The sequence below is a fragment of the Spermophilus citellus genome, assembly GCF_964194105.1.
Source record: "Spermophilus citellus genome assembly, chromosome: 4".
Lineage (NCBI taxonomy): Eukaryota > Metazoa > Chordata > Mammalia > Rodentia > Sciuridae > Spermophilus > Spermophilus citellus.
In genome coordinates, this window is record NC_138185.1 from 155,674,075 (window position 1) to 155,699,159 (window position 25,085).

General features: G+C 36.8%; 1 pseudogene across 1 annotated transcript; it reads left to right on the forward strand.

Annotated features, from left to right (window-relative positions):
• The first annotated feature begins 11,565 nt into the window (after positions 1-11,565).
• Positions 11,566-12,449, forward strand: LOC308648254 (solute carrier family 25 member 32-like; annotated as a pseudogene). The gene has a single exon. The product of its transcript is annotated as a solute carrier family 25 member 32-like (transcript).
• Positions 12,450-25,085: the final 12,636 nt, after the last annotated feature.

Here is a 25,085-nt window from a genome sequence, read left to right on the forward strand (position 1 = left end):
ACTAGGTGAAGCCAACAAAGCATAGACTGATACCACCACCGAATTAACCCAGTAGCTGAGTTGGGTTTGCCCCATGTCAGCTGACATTTGCAGATCACATTGCAAATGACACTTGCTCAGAGCGGAGCTGGAAAGTGAGTTCTGAGGAGCTTGTTGCTTGGTGAGTTTTAGGCCTTGGAAGCCCAGGCTGGGGCGTGGCCTGCATAGTGTTTAAGTCCAGTGGCTGTGTCCTCTGCGACCCCGTGTAAATGATTTCGTTATCTGAACCCCCAAAGTATACACGAGGAATTTGAAGTGAAAAAAATGCCTATGAAGGGCACAGCACCTTGTATACAATAATATCATTCATTGTTTTGTAATTAATGATAAATTATCTTTATGAGTTATTTATTCTTTCATTTGTAATTATCATTTATTGGGCTCCAACCTGAAAGATCCAGAATCCTTTATTGTTAACGTCTGTATTCTGCACCTATAAAATTCCCCTTACCAGTGAAAGCAGTAAAAAAATGTTTAAACTGTGATGAATTAGAAATTGCTGTGATCTAGTTCAGGGTGACCATAGGAATGTATGAGTCCTCTAAATTCTTTTTTAAGGGTTTTTTTTTTTTTTTTTTTTTGGTTTTAGTTGAACACAATACCTTTATTTTTATTTGTTTTATTTTTATGTGGTGCTAAGGATGGAACCCAACGCCTCCCACATGCAAGGCCAGAGCTCTACCACTGAGCCACAGCCTTAGCCCTGAGCCCCCTAAATTCTTACCTTGCTTTATTGCTTAATTGCAACTGGCAATAATATTGCTCAAGAACTGCTCTCATTGACCTGTTGCTTTCACAAGTGTGGTTTCTTCCTCCCTGCCCCCCAGGAGTTTTATTTTCTATATGATACAGTACTTTTATGATAAGATGTTTTAAAATACCAAATGGAGTCTACTCAAAAGTTTCCTCTGAGCCTGTTTTGTCTGCTTTAAAATAAAAGGATTAATTAGATTTAGCATCCTGAGCCAGACCATACCATGAATGGAGAAACTAGATTCTCCATCACAAACTCCAGTTGTGGAGAAGACGGAGTGGAGGATGGGACAGTGGGCTCAGGATTGGAAAAAGTGACAGGAACAATATAATCTCTACCCTCTCAAGCCCTAGAAATTAGAGGTGCCTGTGAGCTTTGTAAAAGTTCAAAAACGTGTCTTTTACTCTGAAGATTTTATCCAGTATGAATGTCTCATTCATACCACTGTGTTTTTGTAAACTTAAGTACACAATGAAGTATCCCATTTATTGATTTACAAACTGTGATGGTTAATTTTATGTATCCACTGACACAATTTTTAACGAAACAGTCTAGATATTGCTGTGAAGGTATTTTTAAGATGTGATTAAAACTTAAATCAGTAGATTTTCAGTAAGGCAGGTTATCTATCTATCTTGCATATTGGAAGCAGGCCACGTACAATCAGTTGAAGCTTTTAAGAGAAGGAGGCAGGCCCCTGGAAAAAGAGGAAATTCTGCCTTCAGACTGCCTTTAGGCTTCAGCTGCAACATTCTCTCTCCCTTGGGACACTATAGTCTTTCTTTCTGGACTTCACAATCACATGAGCCACTTCTTAAAAATAAATCAATCTCTCTCTCTCTCTCTCTCTCTCTCTCTCTCTCTCTCTCTCTCTCTCTCTCTCTCTCGTATTTTTTTTTTATAATGCTTCTGTTTCTCTGGAAAACCCTGACTAATTCACAAACTGCAATAAAACTACACAGTAGTTTTTATATTGGAAAAGAAAAGCAGAGTAAATTACAAATTTCTACTTCAAAATTTTCTTTCTACTTGAATAGAAGCATAATTCATTTTGGAGTTTAGTTACATACAAAGAATCAGTTACTATTATCAGAAACACAGTAAGTACAACTAATCTATTTGTGCTGCAGTTTGCCCTTCTTTGTTCTACTTAACAGTAAGAAGAAAAAAAAAAAACCCAGCCTTGGACTCTCATGCCTCTGGTAAAGACACTCAAAGTTCTTTTCACAAATAGCACCCACCAGGATTGCCGCTTCCCATTTGCACAGAATTTATCTCAGAACTTGGAAGCACAGATAAAGGACAGATGAAAAAATGAAGGGACTCTGGGGAGAACAGGGTAGGAACAATAGGCCCAGCAAAGGAATGCTGACTCTCCTGAATTAGCCATTCATAAGCTGACAGATCTTTAAACATTTAAATATAAAATGCCAAAAAATAATTTGGCTACTGGTGAATGCCTATAGTCCCAGCTACTCAGGAAGCTGAGGTAGGAGGATTGCAAGTTCAAGACCAACCTCAGCAACTTAGGGAGACCCAGACTCAAAATTTTAAAAAATAGAAAAGGGTTGGGGTGTTGCTCAACAGTTGAACACCCCAGGTTCAATACCCAGTACTGAAAAAAAAAATTCCAATAATTAAGTTAGATTTGATATTATAGTTTTAGTATTAATAATAATTGTAACTTTACTCTTATTATTTTCTTTCTCTCCTCCTTGATACATCACTTGTTTCTCTAACTAAAAAAGGAAAACAGTAGGACACTAATTTGATCTTAATTACAAGTGCAATTTTACTCTTATTATTTCCTGTCTCTATCATAAATATTTTATTTTCTCTACATTTAAATCAGCGTGAAACTTTTATATGCTCCATCTTAAAAAAGAAATACTTCTTTGATCATAAAATCACTTCCAGTTCTTGGCCCATTTTTCATTGCTCTCTTTTAAATCAAAATTCAAGAGATGGGTGCATGCTGTGTCTCCACTCATCAATTTCATTTTCTTTTCAATTTATGTCAGTCGGCATTTTATATCCACTGTTCCACATGTATAATATGCTCCATCTTTTTTTTTCCCCCAGTACTAAAGATTGAACCCAGGAGTGTTCTACCTCTCAGTTACATCTCCAGCCCTTTTCTAAAGATGTTATTTTGAGACAGGGACTATTGCCAGTATGGCCCTGAACTTGCACTCCTCCTTCCTCAGTCTCCTGAGGAGCTGGGATTACATCATGTGCCACCATGTCTGAGCAAAATGCTCATCTAAAAAAAGAAACAACACTGCTTTGATACCCAATTCCCCTCCAGCGACCATTTCATTTGTCACTCCCTCCTTAAGAAAAATTCAAATGATGGCTGCATGCACTGTCTCTATCCATCACCTTCATTCTCTCTTCAGTGTATGTCAGTCAGGCTTTCCCCTCCCTATTCCATTGAATGCACGCACTCTTGTTGTTGTCACCAGTGATCCCCATCTTGATACACTGAAAGGTAGTGATTAATCTATTTGCCTCAAGACAAAGTATTTCCTGGTTTCATTTTCCTTCTTAGGTGTTGACTCTATCTCTGTCTCCATTACTGGCTCCTCCTCCTCTTCCTAAATTTTGAATGTTGAAGGACTCTCAGGACAGCCCTTGTCCCACTTTACTAGCCCTTCTATTTGTGCATATGTCCTAGTGAGTTCTTTGTATCATGTATCTGTATCCTAATGAGTCCCATGGATATGTTTCTGGCACTGACCCCCCCCTGGACTTCCAAACTCATGACTAGTACTAGTTGTCTAGTACTCATCTCAAACTTAAAATGTTCCAAACAGATCCTGTGGTTCCTACTTCTGAAACTTTTCTGCCCAGAATGTTCTCCCATCTCAGTAAATGACACCCCACTGTGAAGGGCCCAAACCTGAGAATCATCCCTTAAGGGATGTTGAATGGAAATTTTCCCCTGGCCTCAGAATTGGCATCTAGAATCCAGTTCTGAGGGAAAAATTATTACATAATCCATATTCTAAAAAGGGCCAGAGACTTTGTTAGGTTTATTTATAACCAAAGAACCTGTTTTGTCACTCTCAAATATGATCCTACAAAGCCCTTTTTATTCTCCTAATCTGTCCACAAAGAAATTGCGAGAGTGACTTTTTGTGTCCTCTGTGAAACAGAAGTGAGTGCCCCCTCCTCCAGACAAGTGAGGGAAACTCGTAGAGATGTGATGGTTGTAGGAAAAGAACATGTCTGTTCATCTGCTGTCGACTCCCTGCTTAGACAGCAGACTTGAGCAGGAAAAAGAGAAAATGAGGTGGGACAGCAGAGTGGACAGAGGGACAACCCTGGAGCTGCAGAAAGGACCAGCACTAGGTATGATGAATCTAGAATTCCTGAAAGGGCCAAATGATGGGGGTATCAAGACTAAAATCACCAGAGAGGGTTGGTGGCAGAACCAAAGGGATCCCACAGTAAAAATGAGGGCTTAGGGCTGGGGATGTGGCTCAAGCGGTAGCGCGCTTGCCTGGCATGCGGGCGGCCCGGGTTCGATCCTCAGCACCACATACCAACAAAAATGTTGTGTCCGCCGAGAACTAAAAAATAAATATTAAAAATTCTCTCTCTCTCTCTCTCTCTCTCTCACTCTCTCTTTAAAAAAAAAAAATGAGGGCTTAGAGCTGAGTGGTTAGAAGAAATCAGATTGGAATTATATGTCCCATGGCAAAGAACAAGGCAGAAAGGAGGGTCTCCAAATCCTTATGAGAGAAGGCACTGAGAAGGAGTGAGCGTTATGGGCAGATGAACATTAAGTTGAACTTGATATGAAGGGTTAAGTTGGGATACGCTAAAGCTGGCACTAAAATGCCTGCACATGGTCAGGAAATTGTGCCAAAGCTCAGAAATATAGTAAAGGGACAGGAAAAAAATTCAACTGCATTGGAGGAAAATAAGTATGTCAACACCCACCCCATGGGGTGAATAATCCTGTTATTGTAACTATCTCTAAATTTGCTTTTCCCCTATTTGATCATACTCCAAAGCTGCCACTTCTTACCCCATCCATTCTTGCTATCCTGGTCTGAGCTGACATCACCTCTCCAGTGCATCTCTACTGTGACCTCCTCCCTGGGCTCCCTGCTCCCACTCTCCTTCTCCATAGCCCATGTCTGCTTTTTACTTGACAACCAAAGTTACCTTTTAAAAGCCTAAGTCAGTTCCCTACTCAAAAGTCTTAGGATAAAACCGGAACTTTGCCAAAGGGAGCAAATAATATGTCATATTTTTGTAAATTAGATTCCTAATCAAGATTAATGAATAATTAAGGAGAAATCTAATTAAAATTTTAAAAAGTTCATTACCATTTGTTGGATGGATACAGAAAATTTCAGTACCATGTTGTAGAAAATATTCTCCTTTCTTCATCCCAGTTGACAAGACGAAAGATCATTATAACCCCTGTCTGCCATCTCACAGTCACACAAACAACTGGAGAGTTTCCATCTTCTTCCTCACCATCTACTGCCATATTTATTTATTTATTTATTCATTCATTCATTCAAAAACTATTGATTCACTGAGTGACTACTAATTGGCAGGTGTTGCCTTAGGTACTGGAAATACATCAATGAATAAAACAAAATCCCCGCTCCTATGGAGCTTACATTGTAGTGATTGGAGGTTTTATATTAATGATTGGATTAAAAGAATGTAGTAAAGTAAGTTAGGAGAGGGCATTAAGATGTGGCTAGTTACACACTTATTTAACTAGTTATCCATTATATGATAAATTAAGAAAATGAAAATTTACATTCTGAAACTTTTTTGTTTTTTTTTTTTTAGAGAGAGAGAGAGAATTTTTTTTTTTAATATTTATTTCTTAGTTCTCGGCGGACACAACATCTTTGTTGGTATATGGTGCTGAGGATCGAACCCGGGCCGCACGCATGCCAGGCGAGTGCGCTACCACCTGAGCCACATCCCCAGCCCCTGAAATTTTTTTTGAGAAATCATTTGCCAGTTCAATAAAACACTTGGTTTGCACTGATGAAATGAAAATAATATCTCAAATAATAAATAAACTATTATCATTTTCATAAATTTATCATAATAATTTTCTAAAATTTATAAAAATCGAAAAAGGTCTTTGTAACAAATTAATGATGCAAAAAACATAAGGGAGGGCTGGGGTGGTGGCTCAGCGGTAGAGCACTCACCTAGCACATGCGAGGCCCTGGGTTCAATCCCCAGCACCATAAATAAATAAATAAATAAATAAATAAATAAATAAATAAATAAAGTTATTGTGTAAAAAAAGAAAGAAAAGAAAAAAGAAACATAAGGAAAAGTAGCTGATATCCCCTGCATGAACTCTGATCCTACCCCAGCCTGGCAACCCTAGGCAGAGGCTGCAGTATGCCTCTACAACATTCCCTTCCTCGTATAAACATTCATAAATCTTGGGATGAAATATATGAACCTATATTTTAAAATGGCCAAATATCAGCAAACCCTCCCCCCTTTTTTTTGTGGTTGAATTCATGAGGATGGGAATGTATTATATATATCATATAGAAACTTGTCTTTTAATTTACCAATATTATGGTCCTCCCTCAAAATAGATTCAGTAGATTTGACATCTTTTGGGACAGGAGACTACTGGGGATTGGATCCAGTGTACTTTATCATGGAGCTACAATCCCATCCCTAATATTTATTAGAGACAGGGTCTAGTTCAGTTATTGAGGATCTCACTAAGTTGCTGAGGCCAGGTTTGAACTTGTGATTGCTGAAATTACAGGTAGGCACCACCTTGCCCACCTTGACATCTTCTTTAAAATAGATTTCCATTGAATACATATACCAAATTTATATTTTAATCATATCCTTTACACATGGGCATTAAAACTCCTTCCTGTTCTATTGAATAAATAAAGCAGTGCTTTACATTCATGTATATGTATTCCTCATATGCCACTACTATTATTTTGGAGATAGATTTCCAAGTGTAAAATTGGTTGATGTAAAAACATGTATTCTTTCAATTTTAACAGATATTGTTCAGACATGAGATATACCTAGAAAAATTCATGTGACCACGCAGAAATGTTCAGAAGTGAAATAATTAGAGTATGTCAGTTGTAAACTCATCTGTGAATCAATCTACTCGGTGGATTTATAATTTAAATAGATTCTAGGTGGTAACTGTTAGCAGGTATGGCATGGCTGGAGAAAGTAGACCACTGGGGCCATGCCCTTGGGGAATACATTTTGTTATTTGCCTTCTCTGCTTCTCAGCTGTATGAGATGAGTAGCTTTCCTTCACCACACACTTCTACCATAATGTTCTGCCTCATCTTAGTTCCAGGTAATGGAGTTGACTGACCATAATCACATAATTAAGCTTTTTTTATCCAAGTTATTCTTTTCAGGTATTTTGGTCACAGCAATGAAAAGCTGACTAAACAACATTCAAAAATTAAGAAAGTAACCCTCTCCTGACATCTTCTGCAGCACTGGGTATTATGAATCTGGTATGTAAGAAATAGTTTCTCATTGTATTCTTAATTTCCATTTTATTGATCACTGATAGAGCTGAGCATTTGTCTGTGTATTTTTGACTACCCACAGATTTTTTTCTTCTATTAAATGCATATCATTTTCTTTCCCGACACCAATTTTTTAGTTTTTACTTTCTTTTCATTTTGATTCTCATTCAGGTTCACAGAGCTGGATTGGTTCTGGAGTCAGTTTTAAAATATGTCCATGGCCTCCCACTTTTTATTAGATTTATTCTTATGCACCTGAGAGTCTTTAAAGTTATTTCAAATTTGGTGTTTTCTTAAATAATTTAATAACTTGTTGCTGGTGTATAAATACATAATGGATTTTTATAAATTGTTCCTATCAAAAATCACTGAGCAGCCAGGTGAAGTGGCACACACCTGTAATCCCAGAGACTCTGGAGGCTGAGACAGGAGGATCAGAAGTTCGAAGCCAGCCTCAGCAACTTAGTGAGGCCCTATGCAACTTAGTGAGACCCTGTCTAAAAATAAAACATAAAAGGGGCTTGGGATGTATCTCAGTGGTAAAGTGCTCCTGGGTTAAATCCCCAGATGACAGGGTCTCAATAAGTTGCATAGGGCCTCACTAGAATTTGGTATATATATATATATATATATATATATATACCTCTCTATATATGCTTTCCATATGTAAATAATTTTCTGTGATATAATGATAGTCTAATTTTTTTTTTTTTTTTTTTGCTACTGAGGATTGAACTCAGGGGCACTCAAACACTGACCCACTGAGCCACATCCCCAGCCCTATTTTGTATTTTATTTAGAGACATGATCTCATTGGTTTGCTTAGAGCCTTGCTTTATCTGAGGCTGGCTTTGAGTTCACGATCCTCCTATCTCAGCCTCCCAAGCTCCTGAGATTACAGGCATGCACCACCTTGCCCAGAACAAAATCCTATCTTTATTTCTTGTTTCTTTTCCTTTTGCTGTGCTCAGAACTTCTCAAACAGTGTTGAATTGAAGTGGAAATAGTGGGAGTCAGTTCATGTGTGTTGCTAAAAACAAAACAAGAACACAAAAAATAACCTACAACTGCATAATTTATAAAAAACAGAAATGTATTTCTTACAGTTCTGGAGATTGGGATGGCCAAGGTCACATCTCTGCCATTTGATGAGGGCCCTTCTTGCTGTATTCTCACCTGGAAGGACAGAAGGGGAAAAGGCTTTTCCCATCCACTCTTGTCTGTTTGGACAGACAAGAGTGGATGGGAAAGGCCAGAGGAGGAGATTCCTCCATCAAGGCTTTTTATTTGGGCACCTATTCACTTTTATGACTGTCACCTAAAGGCCATGTTCTTACTACTGTCTCATGGGGGATTAACTTTCAACATGAATGTTGAATAGAGCAAAAACTTCCACCGAACAGCAACATGACTTCATGGAATGTTTCACACAGAGCACAGTGTGCTGGGTAATGAGCAGATACATTTCTCCCTCTACATTATGATGGTCAGAAATTACATCCTTCTACATTCTGTGTCCATTAATATAGATTTATATTTTTATGCATTATAAAGTCATACAGAAATAAACAGAAAACTACCTAGCAAAAATACAATAATACTGGGTGTCTTGGTTCATTAACAATAACAACAAATTAAACCAAAACAAAAACCCCTAAGGCTTGGATTTAATAAAGAAAAGTGCTAAAAGTTCACCATTTTAGAGGCAGAAAGTTCAGAATCAAGTGGCCCTATGGATTGGGCCTCTAGTGAGGGACACCTTGACTGTGTCATATGACCCAGGTGCTATTATGGTAGGAGCACCTGCTATTATGTAAGAGGAAGACATCACATGGTGAGACAGAAGGCTAGTTAATGGGGAAGGACCAGTCATGCTCTTTTATAACAGCCAAATTTATGGGAATTAACTCGGGTCCATGAGAACTCTGTTAACTCCTTCTCAGAGCATGTCCCAATAACCTAATCACTTTTCCCTAGAACCCACTTCTTAAAGGTCCCTCTACCTCCAAACATTGCCACACTGAGCAAAAAGCTTGCAACACTACAGCTTTGGGGACACATTCAAACCAAAATCCCACCATACCAGCAGGTCTTCTATATACCTTTATATTCACAGGAATTCTTTTCTTCTTCATATGACTTTGAGTTGCTCCCCCACATACTTTCCTCTCTGCCTGAAAGACTTCCTTTGGCATTTCTCTCAGAGCATGTCACTAGGCACAAATTCCTTTATCTCGTGTTCATCTGGCAGATATAGAATTCTTGGTTTATAGTATCTTTGTTTCATCATTTTAAAAATATATTAGTCTCCCCTTATCTGTAGGAGATAGATTCCAAGACTCCCAGCGAATGCCCGAAACCTCAGATAGTACTGAACTTTATATACACTATGTGTTTTTCTAACCATTCATACCTATGATAAACCTTCACCTTTTCACTGAAAGGAAGAATTTTGTGAGTGTTCTTTAACATGTCCTAATTATCAGTATCAATACTCTTGCAGTTTGGGAAATTATTAAGTAAAATATGGGTTACTTGGATATAAACACCTCAATTCAGCAACATTCAATCTAACAAAGACAGCTAGTAAGTGCCTAATGGACAGGCAGCATATACAACATAGATGCACTGGACAGAGGGGTGATTTACATCCCAGGTCAGAAAAAGCAGTATTGTGAATTTTCTTCACTTAAAGTGGCATGCAATCTGAAGTGTATAAACTGTTTACTTTTGGAATTTTCCATTTAATATTCTTAGACCTCCGTTGACTGTGGGTAACTGAAGCCATCAAAGTAAAACCACAGGGTCAAAGGAGAACTATAACATCCCTGTCCCTCTGGATTCCATGATTTCTTTTATATATATAGTTGTCAATGGCCATTTATTTTATTTACCTATATGCAGTGCTGAGACTTGAACCCAGTGCCACACACATGCTAGACAAGCGCTCTACCACTGAGTCACTACCCTAGCCCTCTTTAAAAAAAAAAAAAAAATATATATATATATATATATATATATATATTAGTTGTAGACAGACACAATACCTTTTCTTTTCTTTTCTTTCTTCTTTTTTTTTTTTAATGTAGAACTGAAGATTGAACCTAGTGCCTCACACATGCTAGGCGAGCACTCTACCAATGAGCCACAACTCCAGCGCTGGATTCCATGATTTCTAATGAAGATTTTGCTCTTAATCTCTTATACATGAAGATTAGTCTTCTCTTGCTTCTTCGAGATTTTCTCTTGTCTTTTGACAATTTGATTGTAACACGTCTTGACATGATTATTATTGCATTTATCTTTTTTTGAGTTCATTGAATTTCTTGAAAATTTTGGTTCATGGAGCTTTTTAATTTTTTTAATGAAATTCAAACCATTATTTCTTCCAATTTTTTTCTGACCCTTTTTCTCTCTCCTGTCTTGAATTCCAATTTTGTATGTGTTGGGATGCTTTAATATAAAATAAATTTGTGTTCAGTACAAGCACACCTTTATTTTTTAAATATGTTTTTGATCCACTGCTAATTGAATCCACAGATAAAGAACCCACTGATATAGAAGGCTTGTTGTATTTACTATCTGGCTCCTTACAGAAAAAGTTCTTTGTGAGAATGAAAGCAAGGGGTATTCAGACATACTCTTCCATGACCCAGGCAGAGCCAGCAACATAATCCTCACTAATGTCTATCACACTGGAAAGTAAACGTCATTGACATCTGAAGTACTGATGCACATCAAATCGATCTTAAACTCTGACTGATTCTTAATATAACTACTTTTTTAGTGAATAAAGGTGGAAGTTGCAGGAGAGCCAGTGGTAGGTATGTTTTCCCTCTCCACTTACAGCCTGGCCCATTTTATTTCCAGGTAAACCCTGCAAGGGCTTTGGAGTGAGGTTAACTCAGTGATTCTGACCATCCGCGAGGCTTGGGAATTTCCACTTTAATTTATTCAGGAAATCTCTCAACAAAACAATTTATTTAACATATTCTTTCATAGAATAAATCTTCCTTAAAGCAAAAGAGAAGTTGGCCTTTTCAGGGGAGGAGGGATGTGTTATATTCTAGCGAAGAACAATGAGGCTGAGAAACGTCAAATGATTTTCTGGGGTTCCCGCTCCCGGGGGGCGACAATCGCCAAGGTGGCGGCCACTGCATCTTGTCCCATCTCCGCAGTCCTAGGTGCCATGGTGTGGAAGGGCCCCGAACCTACGACCTGCCAGGGCCCTTGGCTGCCGAGTGACCGGCGTGGAGCACGGTACTCCGCCACATTCTGTATGAGAACTGGTGGCTGGTGTGAGTGGCGGGGTCTTTCGACCTCCTGAAGATCTGCTTCACGGAAACTGATGGATTGAACTGAGACCAAAATATAAAAGAATTTTACATTGATGGACTACCATTTGGAAACTTGATGGACTGCGGGAAGTTTATCAAGGAGTAACTCCAAATATATGGGGTGCTGGCTTATCCTGGGGACTCTACTTTTTCTTTTACAATGCTATTACATCACATAAAACAGAAGGAAGAGCTGAACGGTGAGAGGCAACAGAATACCTCGTCTCAGCTGCTGAAGCTGAAGCCGTGACCTCTGCATTACAAACCCATCATGGGTAACAAAAACTCGCCTTATGTTACACTATGAAGGTGTTGTTAACTCCTCACAGCGACAATATAAAGGAACATTTCATGCACTTGTGAAAATACACAAGTAAGAAGGTGTGCATAGGTTATATAAGGGATTTATTTGGAATATCACATGGTGCCCTTCAGTTTATGGCATATGAATTGCTAAAGCTGAAGTACAATCAGCACAATAATCAATAGATGACCGCAAGCCCAATTGAGCACACTAGGATCCATATCTGTGGCAGCACTACCCAAAATATTTGATGTAGTAGCAACATACCCATATCAAGTTGTGAGAGCCCTTTTTCAGGATCAACACGTTTTGAAGTGGTGTAATGGATGTGATTTGGGAAGTCATGGAGGAAAGAAGGCATAGGGGGATTTTACAAAGAAATTGCCCCCAGTTTCATTAGAGTCACTCCAGCCTGCTGTATTACCTTTGTGGTTTACGAAAATGTCTCATATTTTTTACTTGGCCTTAGAGACAAGAAAGTAAGCTAAAAAAAAGATGAATAAAAAGGGGGATAATTCTGGTATATTTGTCCAAGACAGCAACAAGCTCCTTTATGTTTGAGACATAAAACTTAGAAGAATGCTACACAGCAAAATGACTCATAAACATAATTTGTTTTTAATCTTTAGAAGTCCAAGAGCTGCTAACTCTTCACAGTGTTTTCTGCTTTTGGTCTTTTCCATATGTTTGAGACCTGACTACCTCTGCCTGTCACGGCTGGCATCAACATGTTAAAACTGACACCAAGTGTAGAGTTTCAGACATTTCTCCAGTTTATTGTTCAAGTAGAAACTAATTTGCAACTTTTGCTAAATGGATTAGAGAAATGTGCTGCTTTTTCTGAACTTGTTTCACTGGATTGACTTTAAAATCCACCTTGTGCAATAGCAAGAAAACGGCTTTTAAAATAATGTTGTTTGTTAAAGGCAAATTAAACTTTAAGAATTTACTGAATAAGTTACTAGCCAAATCCAGATCATTTTGAATGGGGATTTTACCAGGTTCTCATACCAGATATTTTAGTGAGAAAAGTCCCCCGCAATGCATTTTAGTTTTAATTCATTTGAAACACACTAACTGTAGAAATTTGAAGAATTGTGTAATTTTCTGAGAAATATCTAACGTCTTTCATCATTTCATTGCTCAATTTTCCCCCCAGTGGCACTTCCATAATTTAAAACGTAATCTTGGACTCGGTTCTTGGTTTTGGGCATAAATACTTAATGTAGTTTAAACTTGTAAAATCTGAACTTCTAGGATCTGGCTATGACCGTCATTATTTAATATGTATATTTATGAATCACTTATGAGAGATACTCAGTAAACTGCCTATTACAGATGCTGGAGTGTTTGGGATATATTTGTTAACAAACTCAATAGAAAAGAGAAATTTTAACTTTCTATTTTAATTTACAGATTTATAGATCCAGTTCACAAATAAATGATTATTCTACATTAGTCGCTCAAATTCACATTGAAATACAAATTACATTAATGGCTATTATTGATTTTACTTGTTAAAGTCATTATGTAAAGTAAAAAGGCCTGCCACAAAAGGTTGAAAGAAAAATATAATATTTTATTTATTATAAACATCAATGTGTGCCGTTGCACTACCATCTACTTGTTGTAAATAAAACATTATGGTTTAAAAAAAATGATTTTCAGAAGACCACAAAGTCAAGAGGAAAGAAAAAAGATGAATGTTGACTTTCTTACTCTCAATTCAGGGTTTTTGTTTGTTTGGTTTTTGTTTGCTTGTTTGATGTTTTTCCTGTTGTTTCATGAGTCCCTAGAAAATTATCACAAACTGTGATTCAATTAAATGTGAGTTAACATGTTTTTACTGCATTAAGAATTATCTGGTCAGGGGACAGTGGAGAATGGGATAGACAGCAGAATACATCAGTCACTAGAAAGGCAATTTGTAAATCAATGGAAATGTAACTGATGTGACACAGCAATCTGTATACGGGGTAAAAATGGGAGTTCATAACCCACTTGAATCAATCTGTGAAATATGGTATATTAAGAACTATGTAATGTTTTGAACAACCAACAATAAAATAATAAAAAAAAAAGAAAAAAAAAGAATTATCTGGTCATCATGTGTGTTGAACAATTTACATCAAGAATAAACCTTCTGTACCATTGGTCCACCCGCCTGTTTTGGTACCAGTACCATGCTGTTTTTGTTACTATTGCTCTGTAGTACAGTTTGAAATCTGGTATCGCTATACCTCCTGATTCACACTTCCTGCTTAGAATTGCTTTTGCTATTCTGGGTCTTTTATTTTTCCATATGAATTTCATGATTGCTTTATCTATTTCTACAAGAAATGCCATTGGGATTTTGATTGGCATTGCATTGAACCTATACAGAACTTTTGGTAATATCGCCATTTTGATGATGTTAGTTCTGCCTATCCATGAACAGGGTATATTTTTCCATCTTCTAAGATCTTCTTCTATTTTTCTCTTTAGGGTTCTGTAGTTTTCATTGTATAAATCTTTCACCTCTTTTGTTAGGTTGATTCCCAAGTATTTTATTAGAGATCAATCCACAAAATTATAATTATCTTATATTTGATAAAGGGGCTAAAAGCATGCAATGGAGGAAGGATAGCATCTTCAACAAATGGTGCTGGGAAAACTGGAAATCCATATGCAACAAAATGAAACTGAATCCCTTTCTCTCACCGTGCACAAAAGTTAACTCAAAATGGATCAAGGAGCTTGATATCAAATCAGAGACTCTGTGTCTGTTAGAAGAAAAAGTTGGCTCTGATCTACATATTGTGGGGTCAGGCTCCAAATTCCTTAATAGGACACCCATAGCACAAGAGTTAAAAACAAGAATCAACAAGTGGGACTTACTCAAACTAAAAAGTTTTTTCTCAGTAAGAGAAACAATAAGAGAGGTAAATAGGGAGCCTACATCCTGGGTACAAATCTTTACTCCTCACACTTCAGATAGAGTCCTAATATCCAGAGTATACAAAGAACTCAAAAAATTAAACAATAAGAAAACAAATAACCCAATCAACAAATGGGCCAAAGACCTGAACAGACACTTCTCAGAGGAGGACATACAATCAATCAATCAACAAGTACATGAAAAAATGCTCACCATCTCTAGCAGTCAGAGAAATGCAAATCAAAACCACCCTAAGATACCATTTCACTCCAGTAAGATTGGCAGCCATTAGGAAGTCAAACAACAACAAATACTGGCGAGGATGTGGGGAAAAGGGTATACTTGTACATTGCTAGTGGGACTGCAAATTGGTGCGGCCAATTTGGAAAGCAGTATGGAGATTCCTGGGAAAGTTGGGAATGGAACCACCATTTGACCCAGCTATTGCCCTTCTTGGACTATTCCCTGAAGACCTTAAAAGAGCATACTATAGCGATACTGCTACATCAATGTTCATAGCAGCACAATTCACAATAGCTAGACTGTGGAACCAACCTAGATGCCCTTCAATAGATGAATGGATAAAAAAATGTGGCATTTATACACAATGGAATATTACTCAGCACTAAAAAATGACAAAATCATGGCATTTGCAGGGAAATGGATGGCATTAGAGCAGATAATGCTAAGTGAAGCTAGCCAATCCCTAAAAAACAAATGCCAAATGTCTTCTTTGATATAAGGAGAGCAACTAAGAACAGAGCAGGTAGGAAGAGCATGAGAAAAAGATTAACATTAAACATGGATGAGAGGTGGGAGGGAAAGGGAGAGAGAAGGGAAATTGCATGGAAATGGAAGGAGACCCCCATTGTTATACAAAATTACATATAAGAGGATGTGAGGGGAAAGGGAAAAAAATAAGGGGGAGAAATGAATTACAGTAGATGGGGTAGAGAGAGAAGATGGGAGGGGAGGGGAGGGGGGATAGTAGAGGATAGGAAGGGCAGCAGAATACAACATACACTAGTATGGCAATATGTAAAAACGTGGGTGTGTAACCGATGTGATTCTGCAATCTATATACGGGGTAAAAATGGGAGTTCATAACCCACTTGAATCAAATGTATGAAATATGATATGTCAAGAGCTTTGTAATGTTGGACAACCAGTAAAAAAAAATAAAACAAGAATGAACCTTCACACCCCACGAGGTGGCGCACAACTTTAAACCCAGAGGCTCCAGAGGCTGAGGCAGGAGGACATTGAACTTGTTTGCCCGGATTGACTTTGATATTGACCTTTGTGCAATAGCATAGTTCAAAGCCAGCCTCAGAAAAAGCAAAGGCACTAAGCAACTCAGTGAGACCCTGTCTCTAAATAAAATATAAAATAGGGCTGAGGAGTGCCTCGAAGAAGAAGGAGGAGGAGGAGGAGGAGGAGGAAGAAGAGGAAGAGGAGGAAGAAGAGGAAGAGGAGGAAGAGGAGGAAGAGGAGGAAGAAGAGGAAGAGGAGGAAGAGGAGGAAGAGGAGGAAGAAGAGGAAGAGGAGGAAGAGGAGGAAGAAGAAGTCGTCTTCAACACTAAATTCACATTTTCTGTGGAGGACATTAATGACTAAGTCTGCATTGCCCCCTACTGGATGACTTTTGTTTATGGCTCAATAGGTGTGGCCAAAATGGCTCAAATGGATTTTTGGATATTTGTTCTTAATTTCAACGAAGGATGAATGGAAACTAGGACATCTTCTCTGTCTTGACATTCACCCAGATCTATTCATCTTGTTGAGTAAAATGTTTCTATTCCAAGAGATGCCATAATTTTCTAGTTTTGAAAAGTATAATTTGGAAAAGGAAATTCCATTGTCTTAAAAAAAATGTGGTGTGAGACCTATGGCATTAAAACATACCAAATAGTTTTGCCTTTACAAAATGTCAGAGTTTATTGAATAACCATAAATTCACAGCTGCATTCTTTTCATTGGTTGTAATTCATTGAGTACTCAAGGGTCGCCTGGTAGTCACCTTTTAATCTTTTTCTTGGTAGAGGAGAACAAAGTATGGCCTGGTGTCCCAAAGAATATTGCCTAACACCTTGGCTCCTGACACCATCAGTGGATCATTGTACAATTCTTTACAAAGGGCATATGAAATAATAACAGGAAAGGAACCACTTGAGAAATATCCAATTGCTGACTTAGTCATAAAAGTATTTAAAACCTTGATAAAATTACTTAGGTGAGTTTTCCTTTCTCATGTAAATGGCCACTTATAGAGTAGAGAATTAGAGCTTGGGTTGTTTGTGGTCAAAATTTATAAAGTAATGAATCCTTCAGATGAAAGGCTAGACAACAAGAACAAATATTATTTCCCTTATCTGTTTCCTCAATTCACAATGGAAGTGGTAGGAAAGTGTCAAGATGAAGGCTGTCTATCTGGTTTTAAAACTATCATCTGAGACATTAGCATCAATTTTAGTCACATAGAGGCATACTACTCTTCTGCTTCCTAACATGACTATGTTCATGAAATGTGTACATAAATATATGTGATTTTTGGATTCATGGTTTCTTCTCTTTTTGGAATTTCTTGACATTTTCTGGGCAAAGAACTAAGGAGATTGCTCAGTGCTCTTGCAGTATATTATTAAGCTTAACTTTGTATTGACCAGATCATTTTACAACTCTGTAGAGGTAGAGGTGTACTTATAGTTTCTTATCTGATATACATACCAATAGTTTCTATTTGGTGGAAGAGATAATGTAATATAGTAGGTTAGAGTTTTAACCCTATTCAACATTAATCACTTTTGAATAAACCCAGAAGTTTTATGCTAACACCTTCAAAAATAGTTTATTTTAAGTTCTTTCAACAGCTTTTGAAACAAACTAGATATCCACTGGTGGAAGAAGAAAAAAGTCTCCCTCTATGAAAGTCAATGTGAAAACTATGGAGAGAATAAACAGACAATCTACAGATCAGGAAAAAAAATATTTGCAAACTGTATATTCTCCAAATTAAAAATCAAATGTAATACTAAATAAAAATGCACATCCCAATTAGAAAATAGGCCATCGCTGTGGACAGGCTTCTCATAGAAAAAAAAAGAAATAAGCACCTGGAAAGATATTCAACATCCTCAGCTATCAGGGAAATTAAATTAGAACCTCAAGAGATGTCACTCTCAGGATGGTGAAAATGAAAAATGACACCACCAAGTGCTGGGGAGGAACACAGAGAAACTCAGTAGTCACTGGAAGTTTCTTTTAAACTGAACATGAAAATACCAAGTGACCCAGAATTGCACTCTCTCGGTCATTTATCCTAGAGAAGTGAACTTGTGTCCAACCAAGTTGTATGTCAATGTTCATAACAGTTTCATGTACAAATGAAGCAGCTCAGTACACGGGTGTGTGGCTGATTGGGATACAACTCAGCACTAAAAAGAAAAAAACTATTGATACATGCAGCAACCTGGATGGGTCTCCAGGGAATTATGCTGTGTGTGGAAAAGAACCAATCCTGCAAGGTTGCCTACTGTCTACCTATTTAACATTTCAATGTTAACATTAGACATGCCAATATTTAACATATTTTTACATTTTTATCCCTTTTATTTAATATTCTATATTTTCAATTACTTAATGTATTTAACATAAAGTTTCAGAAATGGAGACCAGTTAGTGGTTTCCATAGTTTGGGACCAGAGTGGGAGTGTGGGACAAGGCGGGGAGAGAGATGAGTATATAAAGGAAATAGGGGGATCCTTATAATAGGAAAGGAACTACTGTGTACCTTGACAGGGAGGAGGATATGCAAACCTACAGATACAATGGGATTGCAAAGAATGAGACATACACATACAGAGAAATGAATACAAGTAAAACTGAAGAAATCTGAATATGATCTATGCTTCAATTGAAGCATAGTCTGGTTGTGACTTCATATGACAGTTTTGCAATATAGAACCACTGGGGTAAACAAAGTAATAGATTTGCAGATCTCTTTTATTTGAAGATCTCAATGTAAATTTTTAGACATCTCAATTAAATTTTCAACTAAAATGATAACACATGTTCTCTGTAGGAAATGTCTAAAAGATAAAGAAGAATATGAAGAAAACTAAAATGATTACCACTGCCATCACTTAGAAATAAGCAACTGCTAGACTTTGAAGTATAGCCATATAAGACTTTATATTGAAAAATATTGATATTGGACTGTTTAAATTCTTTTCCCCTGATTGCAGAAAGAGTCAGCTGTGCTCCCCTTCTGCAAGGGTCTCCTTTACTCTAGTCCCCAGATACACACATATAATGATTCGGATATGAGTTGTCCCTGAAAACCTCCTGAGTTAATTCAGGGACGTTATGATTAGATTATGAGAACCGTAACTCAATCAGTGGTTTGATCCATTTATATTAATAATTTGAGTGGATTACTGGGTGGTAACTGTAAGGAAGGAAGGGTGTGGCTGGATGAAGTGGGTCACAGGGCAGTTCTTTGGGAATCATGTAATTTGTCCCTGGCTCATCCTACCCTCTCTATGCTTCCTGGCTGCCAATCTGTGAGCAGCTTTCCTCCAGCACAACTCTCTGCCATAATGCTCTGTCTCACTTGGGCCCACAGTAATGATGTCAGTCAATCATGAATAGAACCTCTGAAAACATGAGTTTTCAGAATAAACTTTTCTTCCTCTAAAATGACTTTGAGAAAAAGCTGCCTATTCTATTTTGGTCCACTGATTAAAGAGCCTAAGGAAGAAAGAGGGTATGCTTAGTATTTTTCAAAGGCATTTTTCTAGTTATTATGCTTATACTATTATTGTATAGTTGTATAATCATCACATTATTATTATTATTATTATTATTATTATTATTTCACGCCATAGAAAAATACTACACAAATGAACTTTCAAATATACTTTAACTTATATGTGCCTCTTCTATGCTGCTTTGGTTGGAAATGTTGAATAAATCAATCACATTACTTTTCCTTTCAGCTGCATCCCACTCAATCTTTGTTGTCATTCATGACATACTGAAGGCAAGGAATGTTTACCTTACAAGCTCTCAAAAAAACCCTAACCAGCAGCAGACATGATGCCAGGTACACACTGGGATTCGAGGATGCATAAAACAAAACCGATGCTATCTGAAGCTTCTCTTCAGCTGTCTTGCTTCCCTTCTTTCAAGGATAAGCTTTGAAAGAAACTCATGCCTTTCCCATGAAGGGCTTCCACATCGTCCTCTCAATGTATCATGCCACATGACAAATACATTTTGTTGCATTCTGAAATTCTGTATTACCACTAAGTGTGGTGTACTCAATAAATCATAAACTCATTTTCATCACTGGTTATGCAAGACCTCTCTCTTGCTCATTATATTCTATTTCCATAGGGAATCCATATTAGCCTTCCATCCTAAGCAACTTTCATCATACCTTTATAATTCTTCTTGTGGGTATCTGTTTCACACTTTCATGCAAAATGAGCAGAGGGTTCCGTGAACATGTATTCCAGTGCACATGAACAGTTCATGCTAGAGTTTATGTGTTTGCATTTATTCCACTGTTTCTACCTGCTGTTTCTCATAGTGTACTCTTCCACATCTCACCTTCCCCCTTTCACAAGGATAGCACTGAGTTGACCACCACTGTGCCCAACAACTATTCTAGAGTTATTCTATGTATATTATTTTGGCTCAAGCTCAAATTTGAACTGCTGGTTAAAAAAAAAAAAGGACCAAGTATTTCTTCCATTACTCCTGTTGATTGCTACTATGGCCTATGCATGTTTTCTGCTGCAAGGATCTAAAGATTAAAAGTAAAATTGATTCTAATAGTAGTAAGGAGTGGCCAATGAAGTCTTCTTGAGCTTAATCTAATCTTGATCTCAGCCTTTCCTACCTTTGTAACCTTGGAAAGTTACAACTAGTTCCTTTGTGCATCTTGTCTATAAAGGTAAATAATACCATCTACCTTAGTGGTTGTTATGAGGAATAAATGAGTTAACTAATACTGAGCATCCCACTATAGCAAACAGCATATTACAGGTGTTTAATGAATCATGGCTGCTCTGAGTCCTGTTTACTTCTTCAAATAAGTCATTTGTACCTGTCCACACTACTAAAAGAGGTAAAGAATTTTGGAGGTAGAATCATTCAAAATGCTTCTTTATATCTGCCCATTACCCAGCACTTTGCTTCATGTGAATTAGTCCTTACAATTATTGCTATGCTTTGGATGTTTTTGTTTCACCCAGCATTCGTGTTGAAAGTTAATCGCCAATGCCATAGTAGTAAGAACATGGCTTTTAGATGACAGAGTCATGACAGTGAATAGGTGCCCACATAAAAAGCCTTGATGAAGGTACCTGCTTCTCTGGCCTTTCCCACACTTCTATGTCCCCTCTGCAGGACATAGTAACTAGGCACCATCTTGGATGGACATCAGCCCTTTCCAGACAACAATTCTGCTAGTAACTTGATCCTAGACTTCCCAGCCTCCAGAACTATGAGAAACAAGTTTTATTGTTTACAAATTATGTATTCATTACAGAAGCACATATGGACTAAGATATTTGTTAAATTATATTAATTAAATTACTATAATTCTTTGGTTAGATTTCTGATAACCCAGATTTTAAGCATATATGCGTAAGTATTTTTAGAGGTTCTTTTATTCAAGAATGTATTGTGTGTTAGTACTATTTTGCAAGATTCATGGAAGTCTTTTATTTTTTATTCATTGTATGATGAAAGAAAAGTTGCATCAAAAAGTGAAATCAACATTTAGCCTTCAATTTTTATTCTTAGCATAAAATGCTGTTTCTATGTATTCCACTTTGCTTTCTACTATCCTTCAAACTGCAAGAACTCCTTTCATTTATATTTTTTTCTTCGAGACATCCTGCAAAAAAATGACAATAATATGATCAGTTGAATCAGTCCCTCTTCCGGGGTTTTGTGTGTGTGAATGTATGTGTTTTGTGTGCATTTGTGTGTGGAGGTGTGTATGTTTTCTATTGAGTGTGTATGTTTTCTACTCCTGAGTTGGAGTCTGGGACCTTTTGTGTACTAGGCAAATATTCTGCCACTGAGCTACCACCCAGCATTTGTCCCAGTTTTGACAATTAGTTCTTCTCTTTGCAGGTATCCAAAAGATCTAAAATCAGCATAATACAGGGATGCAGTCACATCAATGTTTGTAGAAGCACAATTTACAATAGCCAAGCTGTGGAACCAAGCTAAGTGCCTGTCAACAGTTGAATGGATAGAGAAGAGAAATTCGGTGTTTTACACAATTGAGTATTATTCAGGCATAAATATGCATGAAATATGGCATTTGCTGGTAAATGGATGGAACTGGAGACTATGGTGAAATAAGTCAGACCAATAAAATCAAAGGTCAAATGTTTCTTTGATATACAGAATCTAGTTCAAAATAAGGAGAAAAGATAGAAGAAAGATCAGTGGAGTAGAGGAAGATGGAGGAGCAACCAGATAAGGGAAGAACATGGAATGAATCTGACCTAACTTTCATATATACACATATGAATATAGCACAGTGAATCTCACAATTATGTATATCCACAAGATACTATTTAAAACTATAAGTAAATAGCAGAAAGATCAATACAGGGAAGGGAACAGGGGGATGGATGAGGGGAGCAAAAAGGGAGTACTAGGGACAGAATTAGAGCAAATTAATCTATACTTATATCGAAATGAATTCTAATGCTATATTTAACTAAAAAGAATTCATAAAAATTTTTAAAAGAATCTTTAGAAGCCTTGGGCAAGTGCTTTAATTTGAATTTAAAGTCATAGCCAAAATTTCATATCTACATATAAATCTCTCTAATATGCTTAGCATCATTAGTTCCTCTACCTAGCATAAATGCCATTGGCTAATATGTGCTCTTGCCATTTCTTAAAACCAAATTATCTTAATAATACTTTTCTAGATTGGCATATCATACCTACACTTACTTGCCCTAATAAATACAAAGAATAGGACAGAGTATTCAGAATAAAAATGTTTCAGAGATAACTCTAAAATTATTTATGAACTTTTAATATATTGTTTAAAGAATTAAACAAGGCAACTTGATCATTCTTAAGATGTGACTTACATACATCTATCTCTTCCACAAATTTGCACTAAGAACAAAAAAAAATAATGATTATGATAACACAAATTCAGTGTAGTTTTGTTCTGTGGTTTGGGGTAAAGAATGAGGTCTTTTGTCCAGGAAATGATGTTGGGAAATGAGAGAATGTCCAGTTTTCCATTTTGAAAAAAAAAATGATTAATGAATAAGACCCTGTGATAAGCAGTATAGTCAAGATGGATAAAGAAACAAAAATCTATCTTTTAGAAAAGACTAGATGTGATCAGATGCTGGATTTATAGAGTGATATTTATATTTTGAAGCTCGCTATTCTGTAAACAAAAATTCACTTCTATAATATATTCTTCCTATGCCCTATTATTGAAAACATTAATAATGTAAGGTGGCACAGGGATTATGAAAAACAGAGTAAGGATTCCTCAAAAAATAAAAATAGATTTCAAAAATTCCACTTCTCAGTATGTATTAGTCCACTTTCTCATGTTATAAGAAAATAACTGAAGCTAGTTACAATAGAAAGAAAAATTAGTTTTTTAGCTCACAGTTTTTATCTCACTGAAAGTCCATGACTGGATAGCCTTATATGTTCAGCCTATAGTGAGTGAACCAAACAGATACAGTCACCCCCCAGTTGTGGACTTTCATTTTTGGAGTATATGTTCATATACTTATACATATATACACATGTATGTGTACCTATATACATATACAATATGTATACACAATATGCATACATACATATACAATGGAATTTTTTTCAGTCATTAAAAAGTAAATCCTCTCATTTCTGACAACAAAGATGAAGTAGAGGACATTATGTTAAGTGAATTAATCAAGATACAAAAAAAAACACTGTATAATCTCATGTATATTTGGTATGAAAAAAGTCACAATTGAAGGCAGGGTGGTGAGGACAGGGGATTAAAACTGAGATCATCAGGGACTGCAAGATGAAGGTAACAGGAAGATAGTGATCAAAGTATGCAAACTCTCACTTAAAAGAGAATAACTTGTATAACTTGAAAATTTTAACCTGATATACAGCATAGCAACTACAGTTAACAATACTGTACTGTATATTTTATTTGTTTGTTTGTCTGTTTGTTTGTTTGTTTGTTTGTTTTGTGCTGGGGATTGAACCAAAAGACACTTTACCACTGACCTACATCCGCAGACCTTTTTATTTTTATTTCAAGAGAGGATCTCTCTAAGTAGCCCAAGCTGGCCTTGAACTTATGATCCTCCTGTATCAGCCTCCCAATTTGCTGGGATAACAAGTGTGTGCCACTGCACCTGTAATATATGTGAAATGTGATAAAAAAAAAAAAGTAGGTCTTAATTGTTCTCATTATGCTGAATAAAAACTATGGGAGGAGATAGATGTGTTAGCGTAATTGTGGTAGTTATTTTACAATATATACATATATCAAATCATCACATTATACATTTTCCATAAGTAAAATTTTAACTTTTCAGTTATAATTTTAAAAATTCATTGATACTTAGAGAGGAATATCTTATGGTAAAAAATCAGAATTGAAAAGAATAGAAAATCACAACAGCTAACATTTATAACAATCCAGACTATATTTGAGAGTGTTCTGTATAATAACTTGTTTAATCTCCATAACAATATTGTGACTAGGTACTAATCACTAATCTCCATTGCCCATATGGAGAGATTGAGCTATGGAGAAGTGACTTGCTGAGGTCAAGGGTCAAGGATGGGTAGAGCTGGGATTTGAATCCAGGTAGTCCAGCACTAGGCTCTGTGCTCTAGACAGGATGTTATGCTTCCTCTCTGGAAAGGTGGCCTTTCCCTCCCAACTCTTATCTATAGCTGGGCTCAATGTTGTTAGATCAGCTGTGCTCCAAATTGAAATCTCAGGTATAATTTTGATCAAGCTCTACCAGGGAACCATCCTGTACTACTGAGCCCCAGCACTGCCAAAACAGTTTTAAGTTATTTGGCCCTGATCAAATTGTACCCTGTTACAAAGCAGTAGACAGTGAAAAACTCCTTTAATGACTTTTTAAACTCTAGAATTTTTGTGCATTATGAAACTATTTTATAA